This window comes from Octodon degus, unplaced genomic scaffold (assembly GCF_000260255.1).
Source record: "Octodon degus isolate 3935 unplaced genomic scaffold, OctDeg1.0 scaffold00007, whole genome shotgun sequence".
Taxonomy (NCBI): Eukaryota; Metazoa; Chordata; class Mammalia; order Rodentia; family Octodontidae; genus Octodon; species Octodon degus.
Window position 1 is genome coordinate 3,094,606 of NW_004524583.1, and position 16,909 is coordinate 3,111,514.

Sequence of the window (16,909 nt, forward strand, 5' to 3'; positions counted from 1 at the left end):
TACTTCCGATTTGATTTGAAACTGTCTCATTGCTATATGTTTATCAATAAAACTGTAGAAAAAAAATATCATGAGATAAGAACCACACATTAACCAGGAAGTTAAAATACATACCACAACCTTTTGATGCTTATTATATGAATATCAAAAATATTTAAAATTGAAGGTAAATATAGCACAAATATTACACCAAAGATTTTAGTAGATATCTAGAGAAGTACTTAGAGTGAACTTTAATAAAACATGTTTTATAAAAGAAGAAATATTAATAATATGGAGGATGTAAAATAATAAACATAAATTTTATCTCAGTTACTTTTCTCTCATTTCTGGATACAATACCCAGCACCCAAAATTAAGAAAGGAAAGGTTTATTTAGCTCATAGTTAATGGAGGTTTCAGTCCATACTCGTATGGCTCCAGGACAGAGTGGCACATGGCAGAGGGCAGCTGCTCATGGTTCAAAATTAAGGATCATTTTGTACTTGTATATACAAGATAGTTATGATAGATGAACCTTTACTTTCTCTTAATTCAATGAGAAGAAAGATTTGTATTAGTAGTGTTTGGAGAAGCTATCATGTCTGCATTTGGCACTATGAATAACTATTATGAAAACAACAATACGCAATGTATTAATTATTGTAATTGCCTTACTAACCTGATGTGAAATTGTTTCATTATTATTTTTTTCTCAAAAAAATTAATTTTTAAAAACCCAAAGAGCAAAATATGCAGATTGTCTGCCCTAGGGAGGGTGTACCACTCAAACCCATAATCCCAGCATTTCATCATAAATTAATCACAAGTTCTAGAAGCTGCCCCAGTGACTCCATGAGGCTTTGGAGGAACAAGTAGACACAAACCGTAACAAATTTTTATGTAAGAATAGATGAGATATAGGGGCCAGGGAGATGGCTCAGTGGAATAATCACTTCCCTGGCAAGCACAAGGACCTGAGTTCAATCCCTGGTTCCACCAAAAAAAAAAAAAAAAAAAAAGGATGAGATATACTAGTGAAGAAGTCAACAAAATGGGGAAAATATGAAAAATTGAAAAAAATACATAAAATAGAACCCATATTTATGGCAAATAGAGACCATTAAAAAAGCTAATATAATGGGGTGAGGAGACACAGCTTCAAAAAAAAAATCAAAGTTAAAAAAGGAAAGTTGCTTTTTTTTTTCCTCAGGTAGAAAGCAGCAATAGAACATTGCTTGCACCTAACAAAGAGAAATAAAATAATCTGCAGGACGTTGCTGTATTTATTTATTTGGTACAGGCCTTCACTACACAGCTCTGACTCACAGTAATCCTCCTATCTCAGCCTCCCCAGCACTAGGATTACAGGTGTGTGCCACCATGCCTGGTTTCAGTGCCTAGGGTTCCAGGGCCTGCATGGCCTGTGGTATAGACAATCAAACTTTGGTCCTTGTGCTTTCTAGGCAAGCACTTAGACTGATAAGCTATCTCCCTACACTTGCTTTTTAATTTTTGACCCTAAATTGTATATGAGACTGATTTTGGAAATTGATTTCCAAAATTCCAAAGCCTCAGGGCTGGGGAGATGGCTCAGTGGAATAAGTGCTTCCCTGGCAAGTGCAAAGACCTGAGTTCAATCCCTGGCTCCGCAAAAAAAAAAAAAAAAAAGACACTGGCTTGCAAAATTCCAAAGCCTCTCAAATGGAAGCAAAGCTTTGTAAATACGGAGGAAGATGGGTTAAAGGAAAAAGACATCAACATATATCAAGTACAGGTACCAGTTCCCTATGCCAAATCTGATCATGCATATCTAAAATGTATGGATGACTTACTTATGTATAGGAGAAAGAGAGAAATGAAATGAATGAACTGTTTCACACTGCGAAGAGCAGAGAAGAGTTAGCCATGAAGGATGGCAAGAAATTCAACTTTTCATAAATCACTGCAGCCATGCTAGCAGGTCAGATCAGGACACGGGAAAGCTCAGACTCAACATGAGCTATATCTATTCCCTGTTCCAAGTTACACTAGAGAAAGGCCAGAGGCTGAGCACAGAACATGCAGAGCTTGGCTTAGCTGGAGACAAAGGGCTTCAGGAAGTGCTCAGAGATCACTGACCGAGGATGAGGCCCCACGTGCCTCCTCAGACCCTCTACAAATTATCATTCTGACATAAAGACTTCCTCTGATCCACTGTTCATCGGGGAGAGGACCTAGCAAAACCCATCTCTGGGAAATGACAGAAACCCAAAGCATTTGGGATTTCCATAAGACAATTAACTAAGGTAGGTAACATTATGTTAGGTAGCTCACGACATATGCAGTGAGAATAATATGATGACATGAGTAGTAATAGTAATTTGAAATATAAGACAAGGTTCAAGATAATCACACCGTACTGTGAACTGAATAAAATAACTTGAAGAAAGACTATGACAATTACAGATGTGTATGTGTATCAAATTATTCAGAAAGTCAAAATTCTAAAGGAGTATATGACAAATAGCAATCATCCATACCATAAAAAATTAGAAAGTGAAAGGCAAACATATATTTCATTGTAAACAATAAAATCACCTGTATAGAAAATCCCAAGGAATATAAAGGCCATAGACTATATGAACAGTATAAAAATCATTATGTTTACACATTGGCATCAAAATTATAAATTAAAATTTAAGATAAAAAATAATTTTCCTGGGCTGGGGAGATAGCTCAGTAGAATAAGTGCTTGTCTGGCAAGTGCAAGGGCCTGAGTTCAGTCCCTAGTTCTGAAAAAAAAAATTTCTGATGTTGAAAGGGCTGCACAAAATAGTAACAGTAGTTTATTTTGTAACACATGCTCTCTCCTTTCTTGGCCACCATGTCAAAGCTATTTTTTTATTTTTAAAAACATAATATTTATATCCCAGATTTTATAACAGTTAATAATAGCACATAAGAAATTATCATTTATTGCTTTAAAATTCTAGAAAGTTTCTACATACCCAGCTTTTGTTTGTTTGTTTTTGCCATATCAGGGATTGAACTCAGGATTGCCAGGCAAGTGCTCATGCCATGGAGCTATATCCCTGGCCCCCTAGAATATTTCTATGAATTTATGTTTACAACAGGTAAAATGTTTCACTTTTTAAATACATTTAATTCCAAAGAAATAATTAAATGGCCTTGCTAATTTTTGAGACATGTATATAGTTCTTTATATTTCCAGTTAACTTTATAATTTTTTCTTGTGGCAGATGATAACATGTGAATTAAATAATGCTTACTGATAGCAGTTGAGACAGGAAATACTGTAGAAAATTGATTAAATTGGCTTAATATTCTTTGTAATTCATAAGAGACTAAACAATGACACTGAACTAAAATATCCTTATCTTAGGCATAAAGTGATTATTTTGAGGTAAGTGTAAATTTTTTACATCTCAGAATTCTTTTTAATCATTTCCTTTTTCTCTTTATTTCTTTTTACTCTTTTTTCTTTTTCTTTCTTTTTTTTCTGTATTTTAGGGAAAGGTTTACAGGGTGTTCAGGGTCTCAGTACTAGATCAGACTCAGTGATCCTGCTTGTTTACAGCCTCCCAAAAACTGGGATTACAGGTGCATACCACCACGCCCAGTGCCAATTGCTATCTCAGCATGCCCTGGGGGCAGGGCCGGCATAGCAGGCATGGGCATCAAACCCCCAGCCCCTGTGCCTGCTTGCAAGCACTTTAATCCACTGACCTATTTGACCAGCCCTCTTCATCATTTCTTGAGATACAGAGGTGCAGCGATATTTAACTAGTGAGATAATACAAGCTTTTCCACAAGCTAAATGAGAAATGCCTGTCCAATTGAAAGGCAATAATAAGCAACTACCAAACAAATATTTAATGATCAATAAAGAAGAATAATGAAGACTACCTCTGGAGATGATAAAAATAAAATACAATTAAGTCCCTTGGAACTCGTGGCCCTCAAAACATAAAGTCACAAATGAGTCACAGGGGCTAGAGAGATGGCTCAGTAGAATAAGCACTTCCCTGGCAAGCGCAAGGGCCTGAGTTCAACCCCTGGTTCTGAAAAAGAAAAAAGAAAAAAAAATGAGTCACAGACTAGCCAGGTACTATGGTACATATTTGTAATATCAAAGTTCAAAGAAGTTAATACTACAAAAAATCAGTACAGGGGATTCTACACACACACACACCTTTCCCATCATTGAATACTAAAAAGAAATAATCATAATTTCACATGCAAGAGTAATCTTCCTGTGATATCTGTGATAAATAGTTGATTTATTCTTGAGAATACAATTTCTCTACTGAGATCTTTAATCTTGTGGAAAAACACTCACAGTTTGGGTTAACCAGAACATGTAGACAAAAAAAAAAAAAAAAAGAAAAGAGGTTTCACTTAAAACCTAGAACTTTTATCTACTACTAATAATGCTAGATATCAAAATTTAATTACTGTGATAATTAACTCAATGCTTACTAATTTTCAAAGAATAAGCTGACATAAAGAGAAAAGAAGATAGGGAAATACATATATGAACAATTAATCATCACAAATATGTGTGTAATATCTATCTATCTATCTAATTAATCATCACAAATATGTGTGTAATATCTATCTATCTATATCTATATCTATATCTATATCTATATCTATATCTATATCTATATCTATATCTAGCTAAGATAATTGTACTACTAATTTCTGTTGAGCCATTGAAAAGAGCAGTTCGTGCTTATATTGTTTGATAAATTTTGTATGCTGTATCTGATAATGTGAGCAACTACTTTTAAGATAATATTATGCCATATAATAGCCATTGTTAATTTGCAATCATCTTGTTTTGAAATTCTGTATCATTTATATTTTTCATTGTTCCTTAAACTCCAGAGAAATTTTGGTAAAACAGCTTCTAAAACCAGTTCTTGTACTTTTTCAGCTTTAGTGAAGCACATTTGTGACAGCTCTGAGTGAATTTTGTGTTTCTTAATGTTATTCTAATCTTTTTAGGCTTTAGGAAGTATCACACTACTAGGAGTCTGGTATATTATCCCAATTCTGCTTCTTCAGAAAATATCAAAGGTAGTCATGTCAGCATGGTGCCTTGAAAGAAGAAAAAAAAAAGTACTTTCCATTATAATCCATAGCCTGCTCTATGTTATTCCTCTGGGTCCTTAGCTTTTAAAATTGATACTTGCCTTAAAGAGTGGACTGGTTATGATATTTTAGTCAACCTCCATCCTTGGATTTATAAAATACATTTTTGTATGAAAGTAGTTGAATTTTCATCTACCATATTCACCTCTGCAGCTACATTAAGAAGGGCTTGTACTTGCCACACTTCCTTTAGCAAATATTTTGGCTAAATGCATTGTACTTTCTTGAACTGTTTCAGCATTTTTTTTTTTTTTTTGCTACACAAGTAATTTTTTGACTAGTATAGATTCTAATAATCAAAATATGATAAGTATTTTATTTTGTTCTTTTCTGATATTTTAGGGATAGGAAAGAAAAAGATACAGCTTAATTTTTGAAGCATTCTAAGCAGACAAAATTTAAGTTCTATTATATTTGACTCATAAAGTAGAATATAAGGAAATGTTTAGGAAAGGGGTCAATTAAGCCTTTTATCCTCTCATTGTATTCCTTTTCCACACGTTTAAAAATATACTTAGTACAGGGTCTCACTATAGAGATCAGACTCATAGTGACCCTCCCACTTTCAGCCTCCCAAGTGCTGGGATTATAGGCATGCGACACAATACCTAGTCTTATTTGCTGTCTCAGCATGCCCTCAGGGATGTGACTGAGCAAGGCAAACCAGGGATCAAACCCGGTGCCTGCACCTGCTGAACCTATCAGACTGGCCCTCTTTTTCCATACTCATATGCCTCTTAAATAATTACTGGATTAAAAATCTAGATTATAAAGACCTCTTCGTGAAATAGAAAGAATTCAGTATTCTTTCATCTCTTTAAGAAATATTCTCCTTTATAACACATCAGCTAACTTTACCCCAGGGCAAATATTTACTCTCTTTGTAACTGTTTTGCCTGTCTTGCTATTTACTAATGTAATTAAATTAAACCACCATTGAGTCCTAGATAAGACCCACATTAGGTACTAGGAGTCATTTCTGAAGAGATGTCTGCTGTGGCTTTATTTCCATTTGGCTTGTGATAAACATTAAACTTGTGATTTCCTTTGATCTCAAAGTTATAAAAATTGGCTATGATAACACCACAGAACTTGGCCTTGAATTAAGAGAAAGTAGCTGTATATCTAGCCTATTTTGAATATGCAGATACAAAATGGTCTTTTATTTGTATCCCCTTTTTTTGTTTAGTTTTGTCAGATAAGGGTATTCCATTGTCATTCAAATACTGTAGGTGCATGAATTCAGCAAAATATTCCAGTAGTCCATAATAGTAGTGGGTTTTCCATAGGCCTGGCAATGTCAGAAGTTGTTGACTTGAGCTTTTTACAGCTCAGCATATTAATATGGCTTTACCTTTTATACTTCATTTTTATACTTTTCTTTTGGATGGTTAAGAGGACAGGATATCATGTCTGCATCTTGTACTGTGAATAATCACTAAGAAGGCAGATATATGCAATATATTAATTATTGAAACAGTTCTACTAATCTATTTTGAAACTGTCTCAGTGCTGTTTCTCAATAGAATTATTTAAAAAAAAAGAAAGAAAAGAACTTGTCCTTAAATCTTTGGAAATCCCTTGGGTCTTCATGATGTCTACTTCTAGATCCTGTAAGAGTCATGTGTATAAACTTTATCCATATTTTGTATTTGTGTGAGTGTATGTGTGTGTGTGTGTGTGTGTGTGTGAGAGAGAGAGAGAGAGAGAGAGAGAGAGAGAGAGAAAGAGAGACAGAAAGAAGAGAGAGAGAGAGAGAGAGCACTAAAGCTAAAGCTAACATATCTGTGCCTTTTTTCTTTTCTTTTCTTTTTTTCTTTTTTTCTTTTTTTTTTTTTTTGTACTTTAGGGAAGGGTCTACAATGTTTTCAGGATCGCATGATCTGCCTGTTTACACCCTCCCAAGAGCTGGGATTACAGAGGCCCAACATCATCCCTGGTCTCAATTGTTGTCTCAGTGTGCCCCAGGGGCAGGGCCAGCACAGCAGGCTGGGTTTGAACCCCTGTCCCTGCACATGGTTGCAGTTGCTTTAATCTGTTGAGCCACTTGGTGGCCTTTCGTATCTGTGTAATAGCAAGTAGCTAATCCTGTAGCTACTCTACAGACTTATAAAGACAGAATTTCACTGACTAAGCATGTAGTGCTTCACTCAAGGTAGAGAATCTAATATCATAGGAACAACTACCGGATGGACTACTTGAAATAGATTGTTTATAAAATCAGTCTTCAAAGACATCCATACTCAGTGGTCTAAAGCACCTACTTAGAGCAAGCTTAGCAAAGCACAGGGACCACGGTTCAATCCCCCAGCACCACATGCCAGCCAGCCCCGCCCCCTGGTGGGCTAAGCTGGCCACACACACACACACACACACACACACACACACACACTCATAAATAAATAAAAAATTTAGAAAAGAAAAAGACATCCATAAATACTTCATGCAAATTGCTTTAGATATTTTCCTTTTTCCTTCCATTCTCCTCTTTCCACTTTAATTAATAAATCTACATAAATGTGTTTGCCTGTATGGTGACATCCTCCCTTTCTTTGCTGGACTTAAAGATTATGTCTATCCAGTATGCTCAGGTGTCATCTAATTTTCTTAACTCTTCTTTCATAAACTTCTTTCTATTAAGGCTAATTATTGTTCAATAGCTTCATATAGCATCACAATATATATATGTAATTCTTTTGCACCTTAATTTTTTCATTCTTTACAACTTCTAAGAAATTAACATATCATTATCTATGTACATTAAACTGATCGATTTATTTGCCAGAAGTTGTGTTAGTATGTTATCATTTTGGTACTCATTTCAATCGTATCTTGAACAAAACTTGGTAGAGAGTGCTAATTAAAATAAAAATTAAGGCCAGTGAATTTCTTATTCAATAATTTTTGATGGTTACAATATTTCTACCAACTTGTATCTGTTTCCTTAGTCTCTGTCCTAAGAATTAAAGAGGTACAAAACATTTCACACAGGGTGAATAACTATGAAAAACCAGAGAATAATTGTTCTAAACTTTTCCTTTTTAAACGGTAATAAGTGTCAACTGAAAATATAATGTTGGTGATAATAGCAATTTAAGAGAGAAAGGACAGTGTAGAAATAGGCAACAATAAAGATCTTTTGTGGAATTCTTAATACAACCAGCAAACAGGTGAGTAATGTTTCAAGAATAAGACAAAGGATCTACAAATAGGAATGAAGAAAACTCAAGTTTGTAGATTACCTGATTTATGCTCAACTTTTTCACAATAGGGTACTTTCTATTTTGATTGAAAAATCCTGGAATATCTTTGAATACAAGATAACTGATATTCATACCCGTAATGTGTTGCCTGAATTTTCACAACTGGTAAAATGAAGATTCAGTTGTTGAAATCTCTTATGTCTGATGATTATGTCCATGATCTTTTGGAAAATTGTACTTCTTTCTTACTAACAACTAATCAAAAGTAATCAAGGTATGACATATATCTCCTTAATGGAAAGCAATCACTATGTATTCAATCCTATATTATTTCAAAGAATGAGTTCTAAACCATGCTAGGTTTAGTAAAAGAGCATGCTAATGAATCATGAATCCATAAATATGCAATGTGGTTTCTGGGAACAACAAGCTACAGAGTACCAAAAATTTCTAGGTCTTTGGTTTAGAAAGATGTCTTCTAATTCAAAAGGACAATATATAATCATATCTTTAAAAAATTTGAGCTGGTAAAAAAAAACAACCTTAAAAACATCAGGTCAAAATACAGCTCAATTTGAAGCATTTAGAAAGTCTAAGTGGCAAAAATAATTTTCTCCAGTCCAGAAGTGTTATGTATATTTAATCCGAGTATGTCCAACCCTTCTCAAGACTTCATCTGTGAGTCAGATTTAAATTCTGTATCAGCAGGAAAATAGCTTCCAGTGTCTCCTCCGGTACCAACTGTCCAAGGGGTTCTCAGAGCTCCATTATGACATAACTTCAGTTGTTCACACCAACTCTGGTGCTCATTTGGTCCCCATGTGATGCCACTAGCTGCTCCTTTACCCCCATAGTATCCTGCCTCTGAGATTGCCCTATCAACTTCTCATGAGTCTATGGCTCAGGCAGGGTTTTTGCCCCTTCCCATCAGCATTGCCTTCTTCCCATCATGGCAGCAACCACAAATCAGCCTCTGCTCCCCCTGGCTTCATCTGCTACATCCAATGCCAGGGGCATCAGATGTGGTTCCTATTCAGCTTGCAACTGTTCTGCAGCCTGTGACTCAGCTGCTTAGCTAGGTTCACCTGCAGCTTCTGCAATCAGCAGTTTGGTTGATAGGAACCTAGCTAAACTTGCACAAGCTCTGGAGTCTCTAGCTCCTCTGGGAGATGCTCTAGACCAGGGCTTTCCGCCTTGACTGCCACTGCAAAACCCAGAAGATTCATATACTGCTCCCTCTTCCAACATGGCTTCTGTTTGCATCTGTTCTATAGTACTGTCACCTCCTGTGCTTACAGAAGCATAGGCCACGCCTCATTACTTTTCTACAGTTGTGCAGCCTTATCTGGGATCAAATCTTTTGGTTCCTAGGGACAGTATAGGCAACAAGTTCAAGTGTCCAAACCAGCAGTGAGTTTAGCACAATCCCCCACTACATCCTCCCAGAGAACAGCTCTGGAGAATACTCAGGAAGCCCCTCAGGTTGCTCCCCCAGAGCCGATTCCAGTAGCACAGCCCCATCTATCCAACTTGTCACTTTAGTTTTCTCTATAGATAATGCTTATTCAGATATTTCTTCAGGTATGAGTGACAGCAGGGAAAATGCCCCATCATCCAGTGGAAGGCATGAAGAGACAGCAACAAATGCAACTGAAAAATGTTGACATTCAAGGTAGACCTAAATAGTGAAAACCCTGAGAAGACAGAAAGTCATGACAAATGATAACTTTATTCTAGCAATACAGTTGCTTGTGGATCAGATACAGGAACTTACTGAAAAACTGATGAAATGCTCAGTGAGGATGTCAATGTTGAGTCAGAGGGTGATGGCAGAGTCTACAGGAAAATGACCACTAAGGCTTCTCAGGTTTTCAAAAATCAAAGAGAATTAAAACTACCAATTGCTGCATCTTCCATGCCATAGAAAACAGGCGTTCCTGCTAGTTCTTTAACTCAAATTGTTCATGCAACCAGAAGGATTCTTTTTCACGCAGCCAGAAGGTGCTTTATAATAAGTACTGTCCTTGAAAATGGGTTTTGAGAATCAAAAGTTTTCACCAGTGAAATATTAGGTATAGTTGCTGCCTCCATGTCTGAATGCCCTGGGATGAGTGTGTCTCACTTGTCCTTTACCTCAGACACCAGTAGACACTTTCTGAACTTAGAAATGCTCATATAACTGAAAGACCCAGTACAGCACTTCCAAACTTTAGCCAAAAGAAGGCCAAGATCCTCTTTCCTTGGGTAGCATTGCTGGAGCACCTCTGGCCACTGCAACACCCACACCTTCAGTATGTGTAACCAGCAGCCGTCTTAATGACATTTCCACCTCAGTAGTATACCTTGGAGTCATACTTCCCCATGAAAAGGGATTGTTTGAGTTGCTATCAGTACAAGTGTAGTAACATCAAGTGATCTTCCCAAACCACCTGTCTGAGTAGCTACTACTCTCCAGTGTGCCTTCAGGCATCACTATACCAGAAGTTGTCTCAGGACCAACAAAATTCCAGCCAGCTGAGGCCTCCACATCCAGGAACACTGTACCTAGTACTAGCACTTTTCCTCTATAGCGGTTTCAACAACTTCATCCTCTGCCTTCGACAGTGCACATGCCTCAGGCGTCAAACCTCCAAAAGTGCTATCTCACAGGCAGCAGGCAGCACTGATGTTACAGTAGCCATGGTAGTGTAACATCCACCCACAAGCACCACTCTCTTCAGCTCAGCAGTAGCCTCTCTGCTACTACTCCATCAGAAACAGTGGTGATTCGTGCACACTCACTAGACAAAAGACTCAATAATAGTACAAATGGGTGGGCTTTTCATTCTCTGCACCATCCTATTCTTTCTTTGGAGTAGAATGATTAGTTCTAGTTCTCAGCCTGATAGGTTGCATCTGTAGACCATTCCAAAGCTTTTTCCAAGCAGCAGAACCTACTTGTGTACCTTAGTACTACAAGCACCTAGTAGCTCACCCTCAGTACCACCTGTTTCCAACATGCCTGCTGTACCACAGTCATAGCTATCTCCAGCCATCCATGCTTTCAACTAGCCTAGATATGATACCTAACCCAAAGCTCCTGGGATTGATGGCAGAAAATCTCCAGAAGAAAAGCTGTGGTCTCTCTTTTGCTAACACAACTCACCTGGAACTCAGCACTCCTCTGTCTCTAGAAACACTGCTAGTAGTAGAGCCTGTTGTCATACTGGCCTGCTGTCACTGCTGCTGCAACAAACTTGTACTATCTGTACAAGTAGTGGCTTACCATGAACCAGTTTGCCATTAAGAACAATTGTTTTGTCTGCTTTGCCAGTGGCCACACCTGGGCATGTTTGCATGCCAGGGAGCTATGTCTCAGCCCGTTACCAGAGCATCAGCAGTAAAACCTGGACTTATTCCCTCAAAACCACCTTTCATTAAGGATCCAGTACTGTCAATGGGTTCTGAACTTCCTGCTGGTACTGCACTCAGTGAGCACCTTGTCTGGACCTTCATGAACTCAGTCTCAGCTGCCTCTAGCAGCCCTTGACGCTCACATGAAATGAACACTTAGTCCACACCATGACAGTGATACCCAGAAGTAGCCCTGTATCTGTGGTGGCTCCAACATCAGCTGCTGAAGAGGCCTCAGAAGGATAGTTTTCAAGACACAGAAGGCCCTGTCCTAGGAATGAGCTCAGGAACTGATGTTTTAAAAATGGAAATTTCATATTTTCATTGCAAAGGATAATATCCCCAAAGAGAGTGAAAACAGGACAGAGGATATAAAGTCTGTTCACTCTGAGTCTAACACATCAAAGTCCTCCCTGCTGTAGAGTAGTAGTCCAGAGAGAACCTGGTGAAGCCAAAGTCTAATGGATAACCATCCCTGGCATTGCCTCAGATGTGCCAGACAGCATGCACAAAACTTTTTCCTCAGAAGCTGAGACAGAAGCAAGATGCCTACCAAGGTTGGACATTTTGGAATGAAAACTGACAGCAAACAAAGTGGATCATTTCTTTGTATCAGGAACTGAAAAGCAGATCACTGAGGTGAGGGAAGAGAGACCAGAGGCATCTCCTCCTTTTAGGCTTTCAGAACAAGTTTCTCTTCCTGCCTTTATACCAAAGAAAGAGGAGCCTCAACCTTCAGAACCTTCAAATCTGAATGATCCATCTTCCTACCTGGAGGCCTCCTTTTAGGGAGGGATGAGGATGATGCTCAGGTAGTGCACTCTCCCCATAAGAGGTGCTCAAAGAGCTTAAGAGCTTTCTCCTCTAGACTCTGAGTCAGTCTTAGCAATTCATTTGACTCCTCATATTTGAGTAGTGAAGATAAGTCAGACATTGGAGATGAAAATCTAAAGTTAGAGCTGTTGTGGCTACAAGAAAAATATCATAGAGATCCAGGATCTGCAGTCACAGATGAAGCATGAAATTGAACGTTAGTATAGCAAATAGGCAGAGCAAGGTGCCCCTGAGGCCATTATTCCTCTGGCTCTTCCTCTTTCCAGGAAAAAGACCAACTAAAAGCAAGGGTAGGAAATCTAGTTTCTTAAGTCCACTGGGTAGTTAAAGACTACACCTTTCTGGTAACCTGTTTAGTCAGTGTATAGCTTCAGTTTTGCACTCCCATCATATCCTCCACCTCCTGGCTCTGTCCTAGACACTGGTCAGAATCAGCTATTACAGACTCTTGAGCCATCTCCCTGCAGTGCCAATCTCTACTCAGGCTTCACACAGTGATGGTGGTATTCCAGTAACAACCCTCTCAGCTCCAGGGGACTAGAATCACAAACACTGTTGTGGGAACAGTGAACAGTCAAGTTGCCCAAATTCAACCTGCTGATGTAATGTCCAGCAGGAAGGCCATGTTCTCATCATGTACGATCTGCACATGCTGGTGGACAGCTGGGTCTGAAACACTATGATTCCTTTGGGAAGTAAAGGATACATGAATTATGTGGGTCCTGGAGTGGCAAGGAAGTTCTCTGCACCTGGAATGTGCATCTCCATAACCTAGAAGCTGGGTGTCTCTGGTCCTATCTCTGCAGCATCAGCTATTTCTCTTGGTCATTTCACCAAATTATGTCCCTCTACAGCAGGATGACTTTCCAGCTACCACTTTGGTTCTGAATGGAGTGGAAGAGATGGTCCAGCACCACAGACACTTGGCAGTTGTTGCCTGTAGGATTTGCTTCCTCACATAATTTCAACATTAGCAATTTGCAGAAATCCATCAGTAATTCTTCTGGGTTCAAGTGCCTACCACATAGACCTAGAGATGTTAATTGAGGAGAACTGAGAGCTAGAGATAGAATGTTGAGGTCTGGGACCAGGAGCTGGAGAAGTAGCCTACATATTACTAGTGTTGTATTTACCCTGTTATTTTTTGCCAGAAGGGACTGTTTTAAGTACTTCTTGAGCCTTGAGAATAGAGAATATCCCTGCTGTTCCACTTTTGGAATGCAACAAGAAGAGAGAACAACTTTCCTGTGGAGGGGCAGTTTATGACTTTGCTTTCCTGTTTATCCTTACCTGCTGGATAACGTAACAGCTTGTTACACAAATCCCTTAGTCTCTCAAGAATTCAGTTCATAAGATGAAAAGCTAAGGTGCTTCTCTACTCTGTCTCCACCCTTGCTACCCTCACTTTTGAAACATGGGGGTAAATACCATGGGACCAGGGTTGAAATCCTTTCTTAAGTTAGGCCATTAGTGCTTTAAGCAAAAGATATTAGCATCTTTGACTGTAGCATTAACAGTTAGGGAAAAACATTACATACTGGGTGGACACATAACTTTGCTGTCCATTTTGATGTGGAAACACCCTAATATATTTGGAAAACAGCAATTTTTCTGTCAGTATATCAAAACTATCATTACATCTGGAAAAAAAAGCATGGAGCTTTCATCTGGTTGTCTTTTTCCTTCATTTTCTTTACTTGTTATGTTCGCACTTATTTCTTGGCTCCACTATATTTTTAAATCTATAATTGAAGAGGCCACCTGTGGATGCTGCTTTCTGTTTGCTAACATCATATTGAAAACTCACTTGGTTCCTCTCCCATCCTGGTTGTGTGAAATTTTATCAGTCTTAATTCTTTTATTCTAATGACAGACTTCCATACTGACAAACACAGACTTCCATATGGGATAGAGAGTGCATTTCACCATATTTAGAGAACTATAGGTTTAGTACTATATAGAAATGTATTATTTAAGAAAAAAGAGTTATAATCTAATTTTGATTGTAGAAAGATATCCTTATTTTTGGTAGAGTCAGGGCTTGACTTATTTATTCCTAGATTATGGTCTCATTTGAAAATATTAGTTTAAATGTTAGTGGAAGCACACTCATTAAGTGTACTGCTTCTCTTTGTCTTCTTCTCGGAAGACCTGAATGAAAACTTACGAATTCTGGAGGAATGCAAGAAGGTTGGTAGTGGTGTGGGTTTTGCAACTGCCTCATTTACTAAATAGAAGGCTAAAGGGTATTTCTATGAATGTCATGTGATACATCCATTGAGAAGAGTATACAATAGGAGAGAATGTTCTTACAAGAATTTGGAAAATATGACAAGGGTCATACTGTGGGAATATGCCTTGCAAAGCTTTAACTACAAGGAAATTGAAAGAGTTCCATGGGGTTCATATCGAAAAACACATTCTTCCCTAAGTCCACATGTCCACAGTATGTTCTGAGCCAAGAAATGAACACAAGTATTGTAAGGCAGACCTGCCACTGAGAGATACAGAACTGATATAATCAGCAGTTGTAACTGGAGGACTATCTGTTGGTGATGGCAAGTCTAACTTTGTGACCGTCTAGGCCACATCCACTTATCTTCCTTTTCTCTTGCCTTCATGAGAAAACTGTTGCCTCCATAGTTTTCCTGTCCTTCCCTGAGTTCTACTCCATTTTCTCTGATAAATAATTTTTAATGAAACTGTTAATTCTATCTTGAAATCTGTTTCTGAGACAATATGTAATAATATATAGTCCTGCAAAGATAAGAGAATAACAGCTAAGGTATATTATTGCTCAGAAGAATGACAATTTGCAGGCTATCAATAGCTATTTAAAAGACTAAATATGAGAATTATAGAACCTCTTTAGTAGATTCTAAAGTGCTTCTTTATCTTTCTCGGGAGAAGGATCAAAACAACTAAAAAGTTGACCATGATTCTGATAGAGTTTGAGATTTAGGTTAATTTAAATAGTCAGGGTATACATGTTTGAGAAAAGAAAACAGAATCCTGTAACAGAGTAGGACTATCCGTTTGTATTCCAAGAAAATGCATCCATGTTGTCTCTTGATGGCTATGTTTAAAACCTAATATAACTTGGATGGTAATATGATGGTTCCAGTAAGGGAAGAAAGATATTATGTACTATACTGGAATAGATGCAAAAATTAGCACATGCTAACATCATCAATGTCACTAGGGTACATTTTTAGAGTACTTGATCAAGTTGGGGGGGGGGGTTCAAATATAAGACTTGATTAATAGAGATTCATTGTTTCAGCAACATTTTTTTCAGGACATGAAATTTCACTTTCTAGAAAGAAACCAAGAATATTAGACAAGTTTGTGCTGTGTATCTATTTAAAAACTGGGGAACACAATATCCAAAGCTGGACTCCTGGAATGACATTATTCTTTATGAGGATTAACCACCACTTGGCAATTGAGTTGAATTTGAAAAGCCTTTAACACAGGGGTAGTCAGTTATTTAAGGTATAAATCTCCTTCCACATTTTTAGAAAGGAAGCTATCACCCCTATTTATACAGCTACAGAATACCTTACACATAAGTACAGACTAATGCACAATATACTAGATAACTAGGAACACATTTCAGAAGAAAAGATGTTTATCACTTGGATCCATGACCAATTGGACTAATATCATATATCATGCCATACCAAGAGAACTGGTAGAGAACTGGAATACCTTACTGAAAAAGTAGCTGACTAGCTGGCAAGATAACTCAGTGGACTAAGCGCCTGCTTAGGCAAGCACGGGGACTGGAGTTTGACCTCAGTACTGCATGCCACACCTGCCCCACCCCATGGCACACTGAGTCAGACACAGGGTCTGGGCAGAGTGGCACACACCTGTAATCCCAGAGCTGGGAGCCTGAAAACAGGAGGATCACTATGAGTCTGAGCATCATAGTGAGACTCTGTACCAAATAAATAAAGTTAAAAAAAATTAAAAAGTAGATGACTAATTACTTTGGAAGAGATATAGTGAAATACTGGGCCATCATCTTTATGATAAAATATATTCTTTAAATTGAAGATCTATATTGAACTATATCCTACAAAAAGAAAGATTACACAAACATTGAAATCAATAAGCAAAAGGAAATGTGGCTTCACTGACCATCATTCCAAAGGGAAAATTTTTATTTTCATTCTTATAACTTTAGAGTCTGCATTATTGGACGTTTTGGTCCCTGAAGCCTAGGAACATGAACAATTTCCCTCTGAACTATCAGCTGTTGCTGTCACCAGTGCATGTGGGGCTGCCTGTGGAAACAGACCAGCAATCAAAGAAAAGATTTACCATTCTGACAT

At 37.8% G+C, this 16,909-nt stretch overlaps 1 pseudogene; it reads left to right on the plus strand.

The window, feature by feature from the left end:
- The window catches only part of LOC101590523, a 31,098-nt pseudogene extending 17,482 nt beyond the window's left edge, over window positions 1-13,616 (plus strand).
- The last annotated feature ends 3,293 nt before the right edge of the window (window positions 13,617-16,909 follow it).